The sequence below is a fragment of the Rana temporaria genome, chromosome 6 (genome assembly GCF_905171775.1).
Source record: "Rana temporaria chromosome 6, aRanTem1.1, whole genome shotgun sequence".
NCBI classification, from domain to species: domain Eukaryota; kingdom Metazoa; phylum Chordata; class Amphibia; order Anura; family Ranidae; genus Rana; species Rana temporaria.
In genome coordinates, this window is record NC_053494.1 from 31506925 (window position 1) to 31527255 (window position 20331).

General features: G+C 47.9%; 1 protein-coding gene across 5 annotated transcripts in view; it reads left to right on the forward strand.

The window, feature by feature from the left end:
* The first annotated feature begins 2310 nt into the window (after positions 1 to 2310).
* The window catches only part of RAB40C (RAB40C, member RAS oncogene family), a 48108-nt gene continuing 30087 nt past the window's right edge, over positions 2311 to 20331 (forward strand). Inside the window, exon 1 of one of the 5 annotated variants that reach the window (XM_040356599.1) lies at positions 2311 to 2335. The gene's annotated coding sequence lies outside the window, so the exon portion shown is untranslated. The other 4 variants (XM_040356595.1, XM_040356596.1, XM_040356598.1 and 1 more) reach the window with 4 other exon arrangements.

Genomic DNA, 20331 nt, shown 5'->3' on the forward strand with positions numbered 1-20331 from the left:
CTGTACTGTTTGTAACGCACTCCTGAACTCTGTACGTAACGCACTCCTGAACTCTGTACGTAACGCACTCCTGAACTCTGTACGTAACGCACTCCTGAACTCTGTACGTAACGCACTCCTGAACTCTGTACGTAACGCACTCCTGAACTCTGTACGTAACGCACTCCTGAACTCTGTACGTAACGCACTCCTGAACTCTGTACGTAACGCACTCCTGAACTCTGTACGTAACGCACTCCTGAACTCTGTACGTAACGCACTCCTGAACTCGGTACGTAACGCACTCCTGAACTCTGTACGTAACGCACTCCTGAACTCTGTACGTAACGCACTCCTGAACTCTGTACGTAACGCACTCCTGAACTCTGTACGTAACGAACTCCTGAACTCTGTACGTAACGCACTCCTGAACTCTGTACGTAACGCACTCCTGAACTCTGTACGTAACGCACTCCTGAACTCTGTACGTAACGCACTCCTGAACTCTGTACGTAACGCACTCCTGAACTCTGTACGTAACGCACTCCTGAACTCTGCACGTAACGCACTCCTGAACTCTGCACGTAACGCACTCCTGAACTCTGTACGTAACGCACTCCTGAACTCTGTACGTAACGCACTCCTGAACTCTGTACGTAACGCACTCCTGAACTCTGTACGTAACGCACTCCTGAACTCTGTACGTAACACACTCCTGAACTCTGTACGTAACGCACTCCGGAACTCTGCATTATGTGCGCAACGCACTCCTGAACTCTGCATTATGTGCGCAACGCACTCCTGAATTCTGCATTCTGTACATAACGCACTCCTGAACTCTGTACGTAACGCACTCCTGAACTCTGTACGTAACGCACTCCGGAACTCTGCATTATGTGCGCAACGCACTCCTGAACTCTGCATTATGTGCGCAACGCACTCCTGAATTCTGCATTCTGTACGTAACGCACTCCTGAACTCTGTACGTAACGCACTCCTGAACTCTGTACGTAACGCACTCCTGAACTCTGTACGTAACACACTCCTGAACTCTGTACGTAACGCACTCTGGAACTCTGCACTCTGTACGTAACGCACTCCGGAACTCTGCACTCTGTACGTAACGTACTCCTGAATTCTGTACGTAACACACTCCTGAACACTGCATTCTGTAAGTAAAGCACTCCTGAACTCTGCATTCTGTGTGTAACACACTCTGGAACTCTGCACTCTGTACGTAACGCACTCCGGAACTCTGCACTCTGTACGTAACGTACTCCTGAATTCTGTACGTAACACACTCCTGAACACTGCATTCTGTAAGTAAAGCACTCCTGAACTCTGCATTCTGTGCGTAACACACTCTGGAACTCTGCATTCTGTACGTAACTCACTCCTGAACTCGGTACGTAACGCACTCCTGAACTCTGTACGTAACGCACTCCTGAACTCTGTACGTAACGCACTCCTGAACTCTGTACGTAACGCACTCCTGAACTCTGTACGTAACGCACTCCTGAACTCTGTACGTAACGCACTCCTGAACTCTGTACGTAACGCACTCCTGAACTCTGCATTCTGTACGTAACGCACTCCTGAACTCTGCATTCTGTACGTAACGCACTCCTGAACTCTGTACGTAACGCACTCCTGAACTCTGTACGTAACGCACTCCTGAACTCTGTACGTAACGCACTCCTGAACTCTGTACGTAACGCACTCCTGAACTCTGCACGTAACGCACTCCTGAACTCTGCACGTAACGCACTCCTGAACTCTGCACTCTGTATGTAACGCACTACTGAACTCTGCACTCTGTACATAACGCACTCCTGAACTCTGCACTCTGTACATAACGCACTCCTGAACTCTGCAATCTGTACAAAATGCAGTGCCCATTAGCGATTCCAGTCAGTGCGCCAGCGCTGAAAGCTGAAAAATTGCCTGGGCAGGAAGGGGGTGTAAGTGCCCGGTAGGCCAGTGGTTAATTGCAGACAAGCACCCCATGGATCTCGGCACCCCAACACTTCAGTTTCTATTATGGATCATCTGATCCCCTTGTTTGGCTATTTGTCTGCACAGCTCAGTGTACGGGGACGCACAAAGTACAGGGCTGCTCGTGCACTGTGTGTGTGTTATTGTTTACAGATCTGCGTACAGGCGCCCGGGACCGAGCACGCACTATGGGGGAAGTGAATAGAATGAAGGGAATGCCGCAGAGGTGGGCGTAACCTAAAATGCTTTCCTCTGAAGCCATAGTGCGGGGGGGGCGTTGCCCGAAGCCCCAGTAGGCGATGTCACTTGTGTCTGAGGCACAAGATGCTCGCCGGTGATTGGGCGGCTGGTTCAGGAAGGGGTGGGTGTTTTTTTGCGTGACGGAGGTCCTGTTGTTGTGGGCATGCGCAGTGTGCGGCATCTGTGTGGGGGATATTGGACGCGGTAAAGCTTTGAGTACTGAGCAGAGGCGTTTGGTGCCCTGAGCGGAGAACGACGTGTGGGTGCGGGGAAGAGGCCGAGGCAGTCCCGGGCGGAAGTAACCTGAGTCCCCAGAGTTGGGCCTTCTACCTGGACGTGTAGTGGTGAGTTCCGCCTGTTCTACCGGGCGGCATCCGGCCAGCTTGCTCCTCTCTTCCTAGGTGTACAGCGGAGGTGAACGACTTCCTCCCTCTGCAGGTCACTGGGGGCTTCCTCTGCCACATAAACATGGAGCCTTCCCTGCTGGGAATCGTACAGTCAGGTTGCATAGTCCACACACATTACAATATGTACGATCTCTGTTATAATAATGTAGTGCCAGGGCCTGCCTGCTTGTATGGAGTAGGTAGGTCCTCCCTCCCTTTTACACAGATTCGGTAGATCTGATGGTGTGGACAGATTGCAGTGTGTGTGGGGTGAGCCTAGAGGAGATTGTACAATCAGATTGAATGGAATCTGTAAGATCATTCTACATGTCACAATCGGATTCAGATCTACCGACCCTGTGTATTAGGAAGACCTACCCTATCCAGTGGCGGTGCGTCCATAGAGGGCGCAGGAGCGCCGCCCCCTCGCTCCTGCATTGCATGAATCTATGTATTGTCTCCGCTGCCCACTATTCAGATGGTCGGCCCCCTGGCGAGCGACGGCCATCTGAATAACGGCAGCTGATTGGCTTTGGAAGTGTCCATCAGAGCCAGTGGCTCTGATAGGCTTTCCGATTACAACCTGAGGGCTGTCATCGGCTTCCAAATAGTTAACCAGAGGACACAGGGGGTGTGCGTTCCCTGGTTAACACTGACAGGCGTCTCGGCCAATCAGGTTCACCGCTTCTGGTTACTGGTAACCTGATTGGCTGAAGCGACATCGAGGGCGGGACTAATTCGAGGGATCATGAAGCAGGAACCGAGGATGGCCGACCGAGAAAGGTAAGTGCCGGGGGGGGGGGGGGGGGCGCAATCTGGCGGCATTGTAGGGAAAAACTGGCGGCAATGGCACGGCACAGTGATTGATGGGCACAGTGGCGACAATGGCATGGCACAGTGGTGACAATTGATGGCACAGTGGCTGCGTTTGACATGGCACAGTGGTGACAATTGATGGCACAGTGACTGCGTTTGGCATGGCACAGTGGTGACAATTGATGGCACAGTGGTGACAATTGATGGCACAGTGACTGCGTTTGGCATGGCACAGTGGTGACAATTGATGGCACAGTGGCTGCGTTTGAGATGGCACAGTGGCTGCGTTTGAGATGGCACAGTGGCTGCGTTTGAGATGGCACAGTGGCTGCGTTTGAGATGGCACAGTGGCTGCGTTTGAGATGGCACAGTGGCTGCGTTTGACATGGCACAGTGGCTGCGTTTGACATGGCACAGTGGCGACAATTGATGGGCACAGTGGCTGCGTTTGATTGCATGGCACAGTAGCGACAATTTTATGGCACAGGGGCTGTGTTTGATGGGCACAGTGGCGGCAATTGATTGAGACATTTGTTTGCGCCCCCCCAAAAAAATTTGAGCACAAGCCGCCACTGATCCATCTCATCTCTATACAGACAGGCAGGTCCATGCATTAGTTGTTGGCCGATCTAACAGAGATTGTACAATCAGATTGTATGGACTGTATCTGCTGGTCATACACTTTGCAATCTCCTGTCAAATGTGCAGTGGGAGGGTCTGACAGATTGCATACAAACAGAATGGATTGTTAAGGTTTGCTCAGATATAAAAACACTAAGCCTAGGTTTCCACTCTTGCGACTTGAAAGTCGTACAATTTTGACGTGAGTTTGATGTGACTTGAAGCAATCCCTGTGTAATCTATATCAGGGTTTGACAAATTTGCTTGGAATCTAGGAGCCAGCTAAAAAACGTAGGAGCCAGAAAACGCGACAAGCTCGCGTGCAGAAGCGCACACATACGTGAGTAGCGCCGGCTTATGTAAACGGTATTCAAACCACACATGTGAGGTATCGCCGCGATCGTTAGAGCGAGAGCAATAATTCTAGCCCTAGACCTCCTCTGTAACTCAAAACATGCAACCTGTAGAATTTTTTAAACGTCGCCTATGAAGATCTTATAGAGTAAAAGTTTGTCGGCATTCCACAAGCGGACGCAATTTTGAAGCGTGACATGTTGGGTATCAATTTACTCGGTGTAACATTATCTTTCACAATATATAAAAAAATTGGGCTAACTTTACTGTTGTCTTTTATTTTTTATTTTCCCCCAAAAAGGGCGCTTGTAAGGGGGGGGGGCACACTCTGCCTGTGTGCGCCCCCACCTCCCCCACGACAGCCGGTAACTGAGGCCGTTGCGGGGGAGGTGGGGGGCGCCTAGATTCCAAGCAAATTTGTCAAGCCCTGTAGTGAAAATCTGCAAAAAGCACTAACAATGCATAGGTGTGAATCGGACCTCAAGGGTTAGTTCACCTTTTCAGACGAAAATAAGAGATGACACCCTAACCCACCCACTCGCCCCCGGGTCCTCACTGTACTCGCCGCCATGGTTCATTGTCTGTCATTGCCTATACAGACACTATTGTGGTCTGTGCTGTCCTCTTCTTTTTCCTATAGGGCTCCCGAAACGGATCAGAACGATTTTGATTGGTCAAAGCTGTCATGTGCCAGTGCTGACAAATCAGAGTCACTCTGATCTGTCCCAAAAGCCCTAGAGAAAGAAGGGCAACTGCTGCATGAGAGTGACCACTAATCCCCCACATCGGTAGGTACTGTGGGGTGGGTGTGGATAGGCTGTTGGTTCAACTTTTTATTTTTTTTATGAGGTGAACTGTGATGAATAATTGATGAGATCAATACTCCGCTGTATGTAACATTGTTACGATGTTCCCGGGACACGGATATTCTATTGAAGATTGGGAAGTGAGATGTCCTGCAAACGATAAATGAGTCTCAGGAGAAATTGGACAACAAACATCTTACAAATTGGCAAACTGTCATACGGTGCAATAGTCTAACGACCTGATCAATGTGTGTGTACATACGGGGGTCACACACATTACGGCCTGATCAATGTGTGTACATACGGGGGTCACACACATTACGGCCTGATCAATGTGTGTGTACATACGGGGGTCACACACATTACGGCCTGATCAATGTGTGTGTACATACGGGGGTCACACACACATTACGGCCTGATCAATGTGTGTGTGTACATACGGGGGTCACACACACATTACGGCCTGATCAATGTGTGTGTACATACGGGGGTCACACACACATTACGGCCTGATCAATGTGTGTGTGTACATACGGGGGTCACACACACATTACGGCCTGATCAATGTGTGTGTACATACGGGGGTCACACACATTACGGCCTGATCAATGTGTGTGTACATACGGGGGTCACGCACATTACGGCCTGATCAATGTGTGTGTACATACGGGGGTCACGCACATTACAGCCTGATCAATGTGTGTGTACATACGGGGGTCACACACATTACGGCCTGATCAATGTGTGTGTACATACGGGGGTCACACACACATTACGGCCTGATCAATGTGTGTGTACATACGGGGGTCACACACACACATTACGGCCTGATCAATGTGTGTGTACATATGGGGGTCACACACATTACGGCCTGATTAATGTGTGTGTACATACGGGGGTCACACACATTACAGCCTGATCAATGTGTGTGTACATACGGGGGTCACGCACATTACAGCCTGATCAATGTGTGTGTACATACGGGGGTCACACACATTACGGCCTGATCAATGTGTGTGTACATACGGGGGTCACACACATTACGGCCTGATCAATGTGTGTGTACATACGGGGGTCACACACATTACGGCCTGATCAATGTGTGTGTACATACGGGGGTCACACACACATTACGGCCTGATCAATGTGTGTGTACATACGGGGGTCACACACATTACGGCCTGATCAATGTGTGTGTACATACGGGGGTCACACACACACATTACAGCCTGATCAATGTGTGTGTACATACGGGGGTCACGCACATTACGGCCTGATCAATGTGTGTGTACATACGGGGGTCACACACACATTACAGCCTGATCAGTGTGTGTGTGTGTGTGTGTGTACATACGGGGGTCACACACACATTACAGCCTGATCAGTGTGTGTGTACATACAGGGGTCACACGCACATTACGGCCTGATCAATGTGTGTGTACATACGGGGGTCACGCACATTACGGCCTGATCAATGTGTGTGTACATACGGGGGTCACGCACATTACGGCCTGATCAATGTGTGTGTACATACGGGGGTCACGCACATTACGGCCTGATCAATGTGTGTGTACATACGGGGGTCACACACACATTACGGCCTGATCAATGTGTGTGTACATACGGGGGTCACACACACATTACGGCCTGATCAATGTGTGTACATACGGGGGTCACACACATTACGGCCTGATCAATGTGTGTGTACATACGGGGGTCTCACACACATTACGGCCTGATCAATGTGTGTACATACGGGGGTCACACACACATTACGGCCTGATCAATGTGTGTGTACATACGGGGGTCACACACACATTACAGCCTGATCAGTGTGTGTGTGTGTGTGTGTGCATACGGGGGTCACACACATTGTGATGATGCAGTTATGTAGAAACCATTTTTTGTCACCTCACGTACTCCAGGCCCAGGTGATCTGTCCTTCAATCTGCATTGTAAGGCACAATGAATACACTGAATGTGTTGTACTGACTCATGATGTCCTCGCTCAGCAAGGTGTGTTGTTGTTGTCTGGTGATTTTACAGAGCGATTGTGAATCTGGAGATCAATTGACATGGAACAGTCCAGGTTTGGTTTCTGTTGTTGTTTAGATGTGGCCATTGTTGTTATTGCTGGTGTTTTTTTTTTGTTGTTGTTTGGCTTTCCTTTGTTCCCTGTCAATAAAACGTCATTAGCTCTCAATGTGGCAGTTATGGGCGGTGTTTACCTGGGGCTAAAGATGGATCAGGCTGGGCTGTTAGGCCCCTTTCACACGGACGCATAGAATGGTGCTTTTAGCTGCGGATTTTCTAGTTTTCTACCGCAGCTAAAAGCACACAATGCTTTCCTACGGCCCCATTCACACACAGCGTTTAGCTGCGATCTCGTTGCATGCGGTTTGGTGCGAATAGAAAAAATAGAATTGAATGCGTCCAGGTGCGATTTTAGCGCAGCTATATGCAGGTAATCGCAGTCTTTTGTGTCAACTGCGGATAGCAGCGTGAGAAAAAAAAATAACAGGAAGCACATCCTAATCAAAAAAAAATAAAAAGTGTTGTTATGGAAATGACTACCGCAGCTAAACGCGACTGCATGTAACCGCACGTAATCGCTATGTACAAATGCAGCTAATCGCAGTGCCCAGAGCCTTGAATTTCACTGAAAATGTACATGCTTTTAATTGCGGCAAAACTGCCGTCTGTCTGAAAGGGGCCTTACACCGACCTATAGTGAATGACAACAAGCCTAGCACAGTAATGCCGAATACCCCCCCCCCCCCCAAGCTCCATCTACAATCCATCTTATGTTGGTCTTGTTTGGACAATGCTTTGGCTATAATATTCGGCATCATAGGCCTGTAGAAGGTAAAGGGATTAGGAAGTCTGGCTAAAGTGGTCCTAAGCCCCGCTCACACCCTATTGCCGGTGTTCTGCCGATGAGTGTCCCCCCGGCAGATTATGCCCCCCCTGTAATGCGCAGGCGCGGCGCTTGCCTCCGAAAATAGCCGAACCTGTAGAGCTGAGAGTCGGCTCTAGACGGCGCCTGCGTGGACCTCGCTGTAAGTGGCCAGTCGGCCTCACGTCCTCGCTCGGACGGCTCGCTCGGCCTCCTGGCTCTTTTTTTGACATCCTCCATGTTCACAGGGATGGTAAGGAATGAGACTGGGTGTCAGAAGTGTAACACAATTTGGTGTGCGCAGGCGCCATCTAGAGCGGACTCTCGGCTCTACATGTTCGGCTATTTTCGGAGGCAAGAGCCGCTCCTGCGCAGTACGGGGGGGGGGGCATAATCCGCCAGGGGACCTTTTTCGGCAAGACACTGACGAAGGCACTGTCCCAATCATTGTGACGCTGATTTTGCGGCGCTGCAACGATTTCCAAACTTAGTTCCTGCACTACGTTTGGCGACAATTTCAATAGATATTTGTGCGTGAACCCCCTACAGATGTCTTTCAAATTTCCCCCCCGAAGCTCTTTTATATATTCTCCTTAAAAGAGAAGTATAGGATTTTATTTTTTTAGAATCGTACTTACCTAGGTGGATGCAGCAGCAGCATCTGTCCCCCACCGACTCTAAGAACTGAGTGATCAAACATTGCTGATCGGTTCTCCCTGTTCCCTGAGCAGAGAGAGCTGTTGAGGCTGCATTCACACTGTAACGCCGCGTACGTGGCGTATTTTGCCGCGATTTGTTTAACTTTTTTTTTTCTCGCAATTATTTCCATTGCTGTCTATGGCCGAATGCCAATGCCGCCTGAAAAAAAGGGTCCGGGACTTGGTTTCAGGCGTACGGCGTTTGGCGTGAGATGTGAACCATCTCATAGACAGCAATGGAAATTCGCCCCTCCAGCGTATCGAGCGTCACGCTTCAGGCGTTTTGTCGCCTAGCTGTGAATGCAGGCTAAGTGTCTGACACACACACCCGCCCCCATGTGTGCTCACTGTTGCGCTGAGCTGTGAAGGTGTCGGAAGCATCAGGCTCTCAGCGGCTCGCAGAGAGGCTGAGCCAGGTGCCAGTCCGGGCATGTGGGCAGATCCCGACCTGAAAACTGGTCACAGGAGTTCAAAACAAATTGCATGCCTGTAATAGCTGTACTTTCCCTTTTTATAGATTACATTTTTTTTTTTTTTTTTTTTTTTTATGTTTTGGATCGAGTGGAGAGGGATTGGAACCCCTGCCAGGTTTTTATTGCTGTCTGTGTCCTTTGGCGAGATTCATATTTATTGTGTTTACTGTTATCACCTGTTACTGTTATATGAATAAAAGCGGAAAAAAAAAATCATTTCAGGTTGTCTCTTAAATGGAAAATCTTCAAATGGGGATTTTCTCACACTTCCTGTTTTTTCATATGAGACAGGAAGAGAAATCTCCCTAATGGGACACAGTGGGCAGGAAACACCTGATGGGAGTTATAATCCTCCTTTTCTCTAAAAAAATGGAAGCAAAAAGTTGTACTTTTTTTTTTTTTTTTTTTTTTAAATCCACTTCCATACCAGGCACTTACGCACCTTCCTGCCCAAGCCAATTTTCATCTTTCAGCACTGTCGCAATTTGAATGACAATTGCGCGGTCATGCTACACTGTACCCAAATGAAATTTTTATCATTTTGTTCCCACAAATAGAGCTTTCTTTTGGTGGTATTTGATCACCTCTGCAAGTTATTTTTTTTTTTTTTCTGTTAATTTTTTTTGTAAATAAGTATGTTTTCTTCTTCAATTATGGGCACCGATGAGGCAGCACTGATGGGTAAAAAGGGGAAAAAATTGCGCCAACCAATAATAAAAAGCAATAAAGTCCTTTGTGTTCCCACAAGTGAAATAAAAGAAAAAAAACTGGGTGCTCATGGGTGGCACAGATGGGCACTAAGAGGTGGCACAGATGGGCACTAAGAGGTGGCACAGATGGGCACTAAGAGGTGGCACAGATGGGCACTAAGAGGTGGCACAGATGGGCACTAAGAGGTGGCACAGATGGGCACTAAGAGGTGGCACAGATGGACTTATCTTAGCCAGTGCCCATGTTGCCAGTCGGTGCCCATTTGTGGGCACTGATTGGCATCGATTGTGTTTTTTTTTTTTTCTAATTGGTGTTTTTTTTTTTTGCACTGGGGGGCACTTCCTGGTGGTCCAGTGTTGGCATTCGAGGGGGGGGCTGCGCTGCTAAACAAATCAGCGCGAAGCCGCCGATCGTCTTTCCTCTTCTCGCGTCTGTCAGACGCGGGTGAGGAAGAGCCGATCAACGGCTCCTCCTGTTTATATCGTGATCAGCCGTGGTTGGACACGGCTGATCACGTGTGAAAGAGCCTCCGCCGGAGGCTCTTTACTGAGATCGGAGATGCAGGGTGTCAGACCGACACCCCGCATCACCGATCGCCACGCTGCGCGCCCCCACGAAATCCTGCAGGACGTCAATAGACGTCCAGTCAGGATTTCACAACCACTTCCCGGACGTCAATATGCTATTGACCAGGCGGGAAGTGGTTAAAGTTCTTTGTTTTTACCGGTGACTGTGCACTTTGTAACATGTGAGTAGGAAGTTACATTGTAAGAGAAAGGCGGCGTGCTTTGGTTTTCAGAGAAGCCAATACTAGGTGTGTTGAGAGGAGTGTGCATATTTTGTGGTTTTCTTGTTGTTTCTTCCTTTCCCTATAGTGCAGTGTTTACAACCCACACATATATATAAAGGTAATTATGTGCAAATGCTTTGTGAAGACATGCTACAGGATATAAGGGTCATCTTCACCCCAAATTGAAATATCCTTTTGTTGGATGGCTGCAGTGTGTTGAATCGCATGCGGATGTACAGTATGTGTGTTGGGGCCTCTGGTAGTTGATCAAGCCAGATTTTCCAGTTCTGCCCAACTGCAGTAGCAGGTACAAAGTTTAAATGATGGCGTCACACTTCCTCGGGGGATCGTCTGTAATAATTAGGTAGTGGAGTTTCTGAACAGAAGATTTTTAGTTCTGATGTAGAAATAAAAGTTTGGAAAATAAGGGTGATCATAGTTGGGTTGGTCATTGAGGAAGACAAGTGGGGCTTGTTAATCCTCCCTCAGCATTGCATTTGGCTGTTTCATTTTGGTTGCAGGGTTGGGCCATATACAAACTTTCAATTGCTGGCCACACACTTGGAAATTTTCAGCAAAATGAGTGAAGAAGGCCATACATTAAGCCAGGGCTCGACAAATCCCGGGCGCCAGGTCGCCATGGCGACTAGAAATAGGGTCCTGGCGACTTGGCTTGGAAGGGGGGCAAAAAAAAAGCTGGCGCCATCTGGTGGTGAGCCGTTGGTATTACAAGTTATTACCACCAGATGTGTGAGCTGGCGTCATCTGGTGGTGGCCGTTGGTATTACAAGTTAAGCATTACAAGTTAAACAGCAATTCTAATGTAATTTTTCACTATTTTCACTGCCATCTTCTTCCCTCTAATTAGAACCCCCAAACATTATATATATTTTTTATCCTAACACCCTAGAGAATAAAATGGCAATCGTTGCAATACTTTCTGTCATGCCGTATTTGCGCAGCGGTCTTACAAGCGCACTTTTTTGGGAAAAAATTACACTTTTTTTAATTAAAAAATAAGACAACAGTAAAGTTATCCCTATTTTTTTTTTAATATTATGAAAGATAATGTTACGCCGAGTAAATTCATACCCAACATGTCACGCTTCAAAATTGCGTCCGCTTGTGGAATGCCGACAAACTTTTACCCTTTAAAATCTTCATAGGCGACGTTTAAAAAAATCTACAGGTTGCATGTTTTGAGGTACAGAGGAGGACTAGGGCTAAAATTATTGCTCTCGCTCTACCAATCGCGGTGATACCTCACATGTGTGGTTTGAACACCGTTTACATATGCGGGCGCTGCTCACGTATGAGCTATTATATTCTGACAGCGGAAGGTTTCCCACCTGTCAAAATACATTGATCACTGCAGGCGGTTATGACCGCTGGCAGTGATCAGACAGGAATAAAAAAACACAGGCTGGTTGTACTGATGTCAATCAAGCAATCGACTTCAGTATAACCAGCCTGCCCATACATGGATTGAAGTTTGTCCGGTTCCTTGCTAGAACGGGGTTGGACCCCCCTTTTGCCTTAAAGTGGAGGTTCACCCAAATAACATCTATATCAGACCAACTTCTTTATACTTCTAACATCTGGCTTACGGGGGCGGGGCCTTATCCGCCGGGGTGATCTTTTTCTGAAAGGACGTCAATCATCTGGGCGACCTCACAGAGGACATTCCTCCTCAGCTTGGAAATGCCTACTCCCGCGGGGAGAAGTACCCAGAAGCCAGATTGCAAATATAGATTATACGGTATGTACAGCGTAAAAAAAATGTTAGAAGTATAAAGAAGTTGGTCTGATATAGATGCTATTTGGGTGAACCTCCGCTTTAAGAACTGCCTTAAACACTTCCGGACCACCCGCCGTCGATATACGTTGGTCCTTTGACATTAAATACCGGGGGTTATGGCAGCAGATAGCGGGAGCCAATGGCTGTTCTGCTATCAATCTATCCTATCGGGTCCTGAGACACTGGCTGGAGCTGGTGTGCTCGTCCCTGTTACTTGAAAGACCGGGTTCAGGTAAGTAAAAGGGGGGCTCTGGGGGCTGCTGAGAGACTGAGACTGGATCTCCCCGCCCCTCTACAGCTCAGCTCTCCAGTGAGCGCGGAGGAGCACTGCTGATTGACAGTCAGCAGCTCTCCCCTCAGGGATCTGTGAGAACCCAGTCATCAGTGTTGGATCGCTCAGCTCTCAGTGCAGAGGTGGCTGGGGACAGATGCAGCATCGGTCCAATACTGCATCCACCTAGGTAAGTATAAAGGGGCAAAAAAAAAACAACCTTCTCTTTTTTTAAATGACAAACATTTCATAATTGCCTGCTTTGTGTAATGCACAGGTGTCAAACTGTGGCCCTCCAGCTGTTGCGGGACTACAAGTCCCAGAAGACATTGCAAGGCTGACCGTTGCAAGCATGGCACCCACAGGCAGAGGCATGATGGGACTTGTAGTTCCACAACAGCTGTAGGGCACCAGTTTAACACTTCTGATTGGTTTTGCACAGAGCAGCCCTGATTCTCTTCTTCTCGGGTCCCCTGCCAGTGCTCCTGGCTCCTCCCCCTTAACCAGTGCCGCCAATGGAAAGCTGCTTGCTATGGGGGCACTGTTGCTTGCTTCCGAGCACCTGCTCTGTGCGTCCATAAGACATGCTGGCTATGATTGATTTTTTTTTTTTACTCTGATTTGGTGTGCATCAGATCTGTTAGTGTGTGGCAGAGATGCATCCTAAGATATTGGGGCCCCTATCCCACTCTGTCTTATTGAGACCATGGCTTGTATGTTTTAAAGCAGGGATATGCAATTAGCGGACCTCCAGCTGTTGCAAAACTACAAGTCCCATCATGCCTCTGCCTCTGGGTGTCATGCTTGTAGCTGTCAGAGTCTTGCTATGCCTCATGGGACTTGTAGTTCTGCAACAGCTGGAGGTCCGCTAATTGCATATCCCTGTTTTAAAGACTTGAGGAACAATGAGGTAAGGTGACCTTTCGGGTTATAGTGAAGACACCAGAAATACCGATGGAGAATAAGGGAATACATAAGAAGAGTAATGAAAAATTAATGCAGTGTGGGAGAAAAGAGGCCAGGAAAATTCAGGCATACTTGCCATTTCAGTATAACCGCAGTTTATGAATTAAACATTTTTTTTTTCTTCCTGCAGCATCTAAAAAAATAAATAAAAAAAGTCAGTATAATTGGGTTGTCTTATTACTGAAGATGAATCCTGTTTGTAGCCCCCCCTGTTTCTGGGAGTATATGCTGGGATGCCTATTTTGACCAATGGCTATTTGCAGCACCCTCTACTGGTGACCAATGATATAACCACAGCCCTGGTTATAAGCACAGAACCAGGCCATGCCGACAGACGTAGGGCTTGCCTTTTAAAGGAACCTTAGAGCCTGACATTGTTTAATTCTCCTAATGAAAAAAAGCAAAATTGTTTTGCACTCACAGGTATGTAGATGAGGACCTTTCATTTTGTTGCAACTTTCCTGATCTGCATACTTGTCTCTGGGTCGACTCAACGTGCTGTAGCCAGGGGGTTGGCATAACAGCCAGGTAACTAGCATGTTCAGGTAGAGATGCAGCCCAAATTATTCTCTGAAGCGATCAGCCAGGAAACTGTCAGCCGAAGGACACAGAGAGCGGCAGGGCTGGACTGCCCTGGCGCCGCTTTGAGCCGAGGCTCCTTCTCCCCCTCTTGTATCACACAACGGGCATTTTCCGCTGTGTGTCATGGAGCGGAGTCTGTGTTTGGCGGCGCGATGTGACAAGGTCTCGTCCCCCAGCTAATGTGATCGTAGATTGAATCGGTGTTCTGCCTATCACATTAGCCGGTCTAGGGGGGCGGGACCTTATCACACCGTGCTGCCAAACAGACCCCGCTCCATGACACACAGCGGAAGATGCCCGCTGTGTGTGAGATACAAGAGGAGGAGGAGGAGAGCGCTGCAGCCTCGGCTCAAAGCGGCGCCAGGGCAGTGTTTGTGTGAGGCGAGTCTGAAGTGATGATGGGGCACAGTGATGGGGCACTGTAAGTAGGGCTGCAACTAACGATTATTTTCATAATCGATTAGTTGGCCGATTATTGTTTCGATTATTCGATTAATCGGTTAATAACTTTGCCATTTGCATTTGTACTTTTTTTTTTTTGCCCAATTTGTTGGGCAGATTAAAAAACACAAACTGCTGCAAAAACGCATTATATGCTTTTCTGCAGCTTCTCCATTGAAGTATATTGACCCAAATAATAATTGCTACTGTAAGGGGTTAATTTTTTACTGTGGGACTGTGAAATTAATATTTACAGTAGCGATTTGCTCTTTTTGTACCATAAAGGGATCTTTTTTTTTTTTTTAACCCTATTATGTTACTGGCCGATTAATCGATTATGAAAATAGTAATCGATTAATTTCATAATCGATTAGTTGTCGATTAATCGATTAGTTGTTTCGGCCCTAACTGTAAGGCTGCAAGTGATGGGGCACTGTAAGGCTGCGTTCACGGGCACACTGAGGCTGCACAGATGGGTACTGATATGCTTTATGTTACTATTGTTAAAGTTGTTAATATTTATTTTTGGAACTTAATTCTGCTTAAAATATTTAACAGTGTTAAACAATATTTAACAATTTACAAGGGCGTGTTTAGGGGCGGAATTAGGGGTGAAGCAGGGGAGGTGTTGGGTGGGGCAACTGGTGGCGAGTAACTCTTAAAGCGGAGTTCCGGCCACAATTTCACTTTTTAAATATAAATACCCCTGTAATACACAAGCTTAATGTATTCTAGTAAAGTTAGTCTGTAAACTAAGGTCAGTTTTGTTAGGTTGTTACAGCATTTAGACACTTTATAAAATAGAAATTGACTGGGGCCATCTTAAGTGTGGGCATCATGAAGCCACACTGTATGACTTCCTGGATTTCAGCCTTGCAGATCTCGCACATGCTCAGTGCTGCACAAGCAGTGTAATAGGTTTCAGCACCTGTACTGTCCAAGTCACATGATTCTTCGAGACTGGGGAGTGCACAGACTCCTGGAAAGTTACACCCACTACATTCCCAGGAGTCTGTGCGGTGTAGGTTAGGAAGCTTAAGCACCTAGGTGCAGGAAGAGGGAAGATGAACTATTCTGCCTAGCAACAACACTTTGAAGGCATCTAAAAAAAAAAAAAAAAAATTCTTAAAGGACTAATGACATTTTTTTAAAACTACTGATGTAATGTTATATTTATGGGTGGAACTCCACTTTAAGGCCTGGGTAGTGGCTCAGGACTTGAAATTTTGAGCCCTGGTGTTGGTTCTGGGTGGATGGATCCTTTTACAAATTAAATTGGTATTCAGTGTGCCTTAAACAGGCAAAGCAAAACAAATATATCCGATGTAAGAAAAATGTGTTATTTTCTAAAACTGACCACCTAGATCGTAGATACTATGGGATCCCGGGGCCCAAAATTTAACGAGTGTCACCCGACCGGCAATCAAATACTCTAGTGGGGCCCAAAACGTATTTTTCTTAACCTTTTGGGCTTTTCCCCTGGGGAGTCCTACTCATCTGTTTTTTTTTTTTTTATTTGATTTTTTATTTATTTTTTTGAGGGGGGGGGGGTTGTGATGAAAAGTGCTGCAATACGTATGATTTTTTTTTATTTTTATTGATGTATGTGATTGGTTGTGGATGGCCTCCAGGTAATGCTGGAGCTTGTAGCGAAGAAAGCTGCTGGTCCTGATATGTTATTTGATTTGCTCTATCTGTAGTGTTCTGTGCGATCGTCTAACGCTTGTACTTTCACTATGCGATTTGTTGGAATCCCTGTACTATTTACTTACGTTTAATGAAAAAGATTGAATGTAAATTGTTGTTTTTGCAAGAGCTGCAGGGGTACAAGTATATATAATTTATTGTGGGGTATATATCAAAGCAGATGGCATCTGGAGCAGCTGTGCACAGCAACCATCAGCTTCTATTTATCATTTACAAAGCAGAACTGAAGGCAGAATAAAAAAATAAAATGATTTATAAGCAGACATGCTGTTTTATGTAATGACTCTTCTACAATAAAAAATAAACCTGCCTGGCTGTTTGCTGTCTTCTGTGGCGTGTAAACTGGGCTGTGTGCGCAGCTGAATTCACAACGTCGTCATGGGCTTTGTGTGTCGGTAGACCAACTCCTGCGTATGCGTCATCCTTCGGCGGCCATTGAAGACTGGCATCCAGAAACAGCCAAGGAGAAGATGCTGGCATGGAAAAGGGACCCCTCGAGGACTTGGGACTATTGGAGAGAATGTAAATATAGTGGGCCAGATTCTCGTACTTTTCCCGCGGCCATAGCGTAAGCCATTTACACTACGCCGCCCCAACTTACTGGAGCAAGTGCCATATTCCTCAAGCACTTGCTCTGTAGTTTGCGGAGGCGTAGTGTAATAGGCCCGGCGTATCCCCGCGTATTTCAAAGGGGGCGGCTTATATTTAAATTAAGCGCGCCCCCGTTCCGATCGAACTGCGCATGCGCCGGGCTAAAAATAGCCCAGTGCGCATGCTCCAGTTCTCGACGTAAAACGTCAATGACGCCGACGTGTGCGTCATTGACGTAAAGTCGTATTCAAGAACGACTTACGAAAACGACGTACCCGACGGGAAAAGACGACGCGGACCCGACGCCATACTTAACATGGCATACGTGGGACTGGCGTAAGGTTACCCCTCATATAGCAGGGGTAACCTGACGTAAGCGACGGTTACGCAACGCGATTTCGTTCGGGAATCGGCGTATCAGGCTCATTTGCATAAACATGAGACCTGAACGTAAACGCCACCTAGCGGCCGGCAGCGAATTACATTTAAGATCCGACAGTGTAAGTGACTTACACCTGTCGGATCTACAGCGTATCTATGCGAAAATGATTCTAGGAATCACTCGCATAGATACGCGGGTCAAAAAAGAGAGATACGACGGAGTTTCCTGAGATACTCGTAACTCTTCTGAGAATATGGCCCAGTGACTTTAGTTTTGCTCTATGGCAGTGTTTCTCAACCTGGGGGTTCAGGACCCCCTCGGGGGTCGAATGATGATTTGCCAGGCGTCACCAAATCCTGGCCTGTTTCTGTAGCCCACACCGCTCTCCCAGCCTTTTCTCGGCCGCCCAGTTGGGCTGTTCCTAGTGCCTGCGGCCGGCCACTCAGTAACTTTGCAGCCGCCCATTCAGTTCACAGCATGGCTGGGGGGCAGAGACTAGAAGTCAGCTGACTGGTGAGGAAAGTGAAGTGGGAGGGGCTGAATGAGACCCTATCTCCTGATTTCAGCATAGGTGTGCGAGACACCACTGTAGTACGGGTTCCACGATACGAAAATAATTTTACTGGTAGGGGTCCCCACAATTTGTGAAAATGTTATCTAGGGGTCACAGCACTAGAAAGGTTGAGAACCACTGGTCTATGGCCTCCATCACACTTGTGGTTGGGGAAAGTACTAAAGTGTGGTTGAGGTGCATTTTTATGTCCTCCCCAAACGTTGTTCCTTAAACTGCCAATGCGGGGGGGGGGGGGGGGGTGTACATTATGCTGCAGCCACAAAACTGCAACACAAGTTATCCCTGATGTACTACTTGCCAAAACGTGACCCATTCAACTGAATAGGGGCGCCACCCACGCGGTTGCGGTGTGCTGGTGCAGCGTTTAAGGGGTTAAAACGGGTGGTAAGGAAGCAACAGAACACCACACTGCCCGTTTAAACTCTATTTGAAGAACATTTGTTCTTCAGAGGGCATGGCAACGAGACCTGCTGAAGATCACAATGCAAAGTTGATCCAGTTTTGATCATTTCTTTCCGCATTGTGCTGTATAATGTAATGCAGGGGTGAACAAAGTACTATGGCATCCAGGAGCCAGCAGGACATTTTAAAGAGCCGGCTCCATTGACAACAAGTGTCCGCAGCCTCGCTCTGGCCCGGTGTGCGCAGCCTCGTTCTAGGCCCGATGTCCGCAGCCTCGTTCTAGGCCCGATGTCCGCAGCCTCGCTCTGGCCCGGCGTCCTCAGCCTCGCTCTGGCCCGGCGCCCGCAGCCTCGCTCTGGCCCGGCGCCCGCAGCCTCGCTCTGGCCCGGCGCCCGCAGCCTCGCTCTGGCCCGGCGCCCGCAGCCTCGCTCTGGCCCGCAGCCTCGCTCTGGCCCGGCGCCCGCAGCCTCGCTCTGGCCCGCAGCCTCGCTCTGGCCCGGCGCCCGCAGCCTCGCTCTGGCCCGGCGCCCGCAGCCTCGCTCTGGCCCGGCGCCCGCAGCCTCGCTCTGGCCCGGCGCCCGCAGCCTCGCTCTGGCCCGGTGTCCGCTGCCTCGCTCTGCCAAGTATTGGTCATAATGTTATCGATTTATTGATCTTTATATATGTATATTGATTGGCACATTCCATAAACAATTGACCTTGCTTGACAAGGTGTCTGTAAATAACGGCCTGTATTAGCCCGGAGCAGACATTTGAATCTGATTTTTTGCTGTTGGCCAAAACTATTGTGTAAAGGAGGCCGGGGATGGATTCCTCCTCTCTGGATCCTGAGCTGCGGAAGCAGAAGATTGCTTATTGGTCCTGGTCTGAGGTTGATGTGTCTAGCTTTAAGTACTCTGTTGAATAGGTCAGTGCTATATAAACAAATGCCATACGTCAGTCCATTGCTGTGTAATGTCTTTGACTTCCTTAGATCTGACATGCAGCGCACGGCTCTTTGTCAGGAGAATTTCCTTTTTTCTATTCTTGCTTTGTCCTGTGGCAGCTGGATGGAGTGATGTCAGCGGAGACCCCCATACAGCCCAGGCCACAATCAAAGAGTCCCTATCCACTGATTCTCATCCTTGTTGGCTTTGAATGGCCTCCAGGTTGCTCTATGGTAAAAGCATAATGCATTCCCCTCGTCTTGCTCATTAACTCTCTCATTACCAGGAAGGCGTCAGTATAAATCCCAGTGCTGTTGTTTTTCAACCCTGCAATGGTTAAGATGCTGAGCCATCTGCCTGTGTTTTGCTCTTCATGCAAATAGCTTTATAATCCGCCCCCCTGTCTAGGGAGGGGCTGAAAACACAAGCTGTGCTGTGATTGGATGATACCGGCTATACCTCTCCCTTCATCAGTATGCTAATACTGGGTGGGAAGAATAGGCTTTTATGCTGTACTATAGGACCAGCGGATGAGGACAGCGTGGATGGACTAGAGAAGATCCTACTAATTGGGGATCCTGTAATCACGCAGGTTGTATGTGTGTGAATAATTGTGTAATATCTGACAGTACACGGGGGCAGTATGTATGCGGGTAGTTGTATGCCATCAGTGGGGTAAATATTGGGCATCTGGTGTTTTATATGCAGCTACGTCTTTTGATTGTCCCATCAAGAATTGTCAGCCATTCAGAATAGCTGAACTGACGTACCATGAATCCAATGGTGCCGGATTCCCATCCAGCCGTACATGTTTATGCAGCAGAGGTGACCTCTTATATTTTATAACGTGTGATGGTTTGAGGATGAAAAGTGTTTTAACACCAGCAGTGGGCAGGATGATGTAGAATTTAGATGCCAGTTTATGC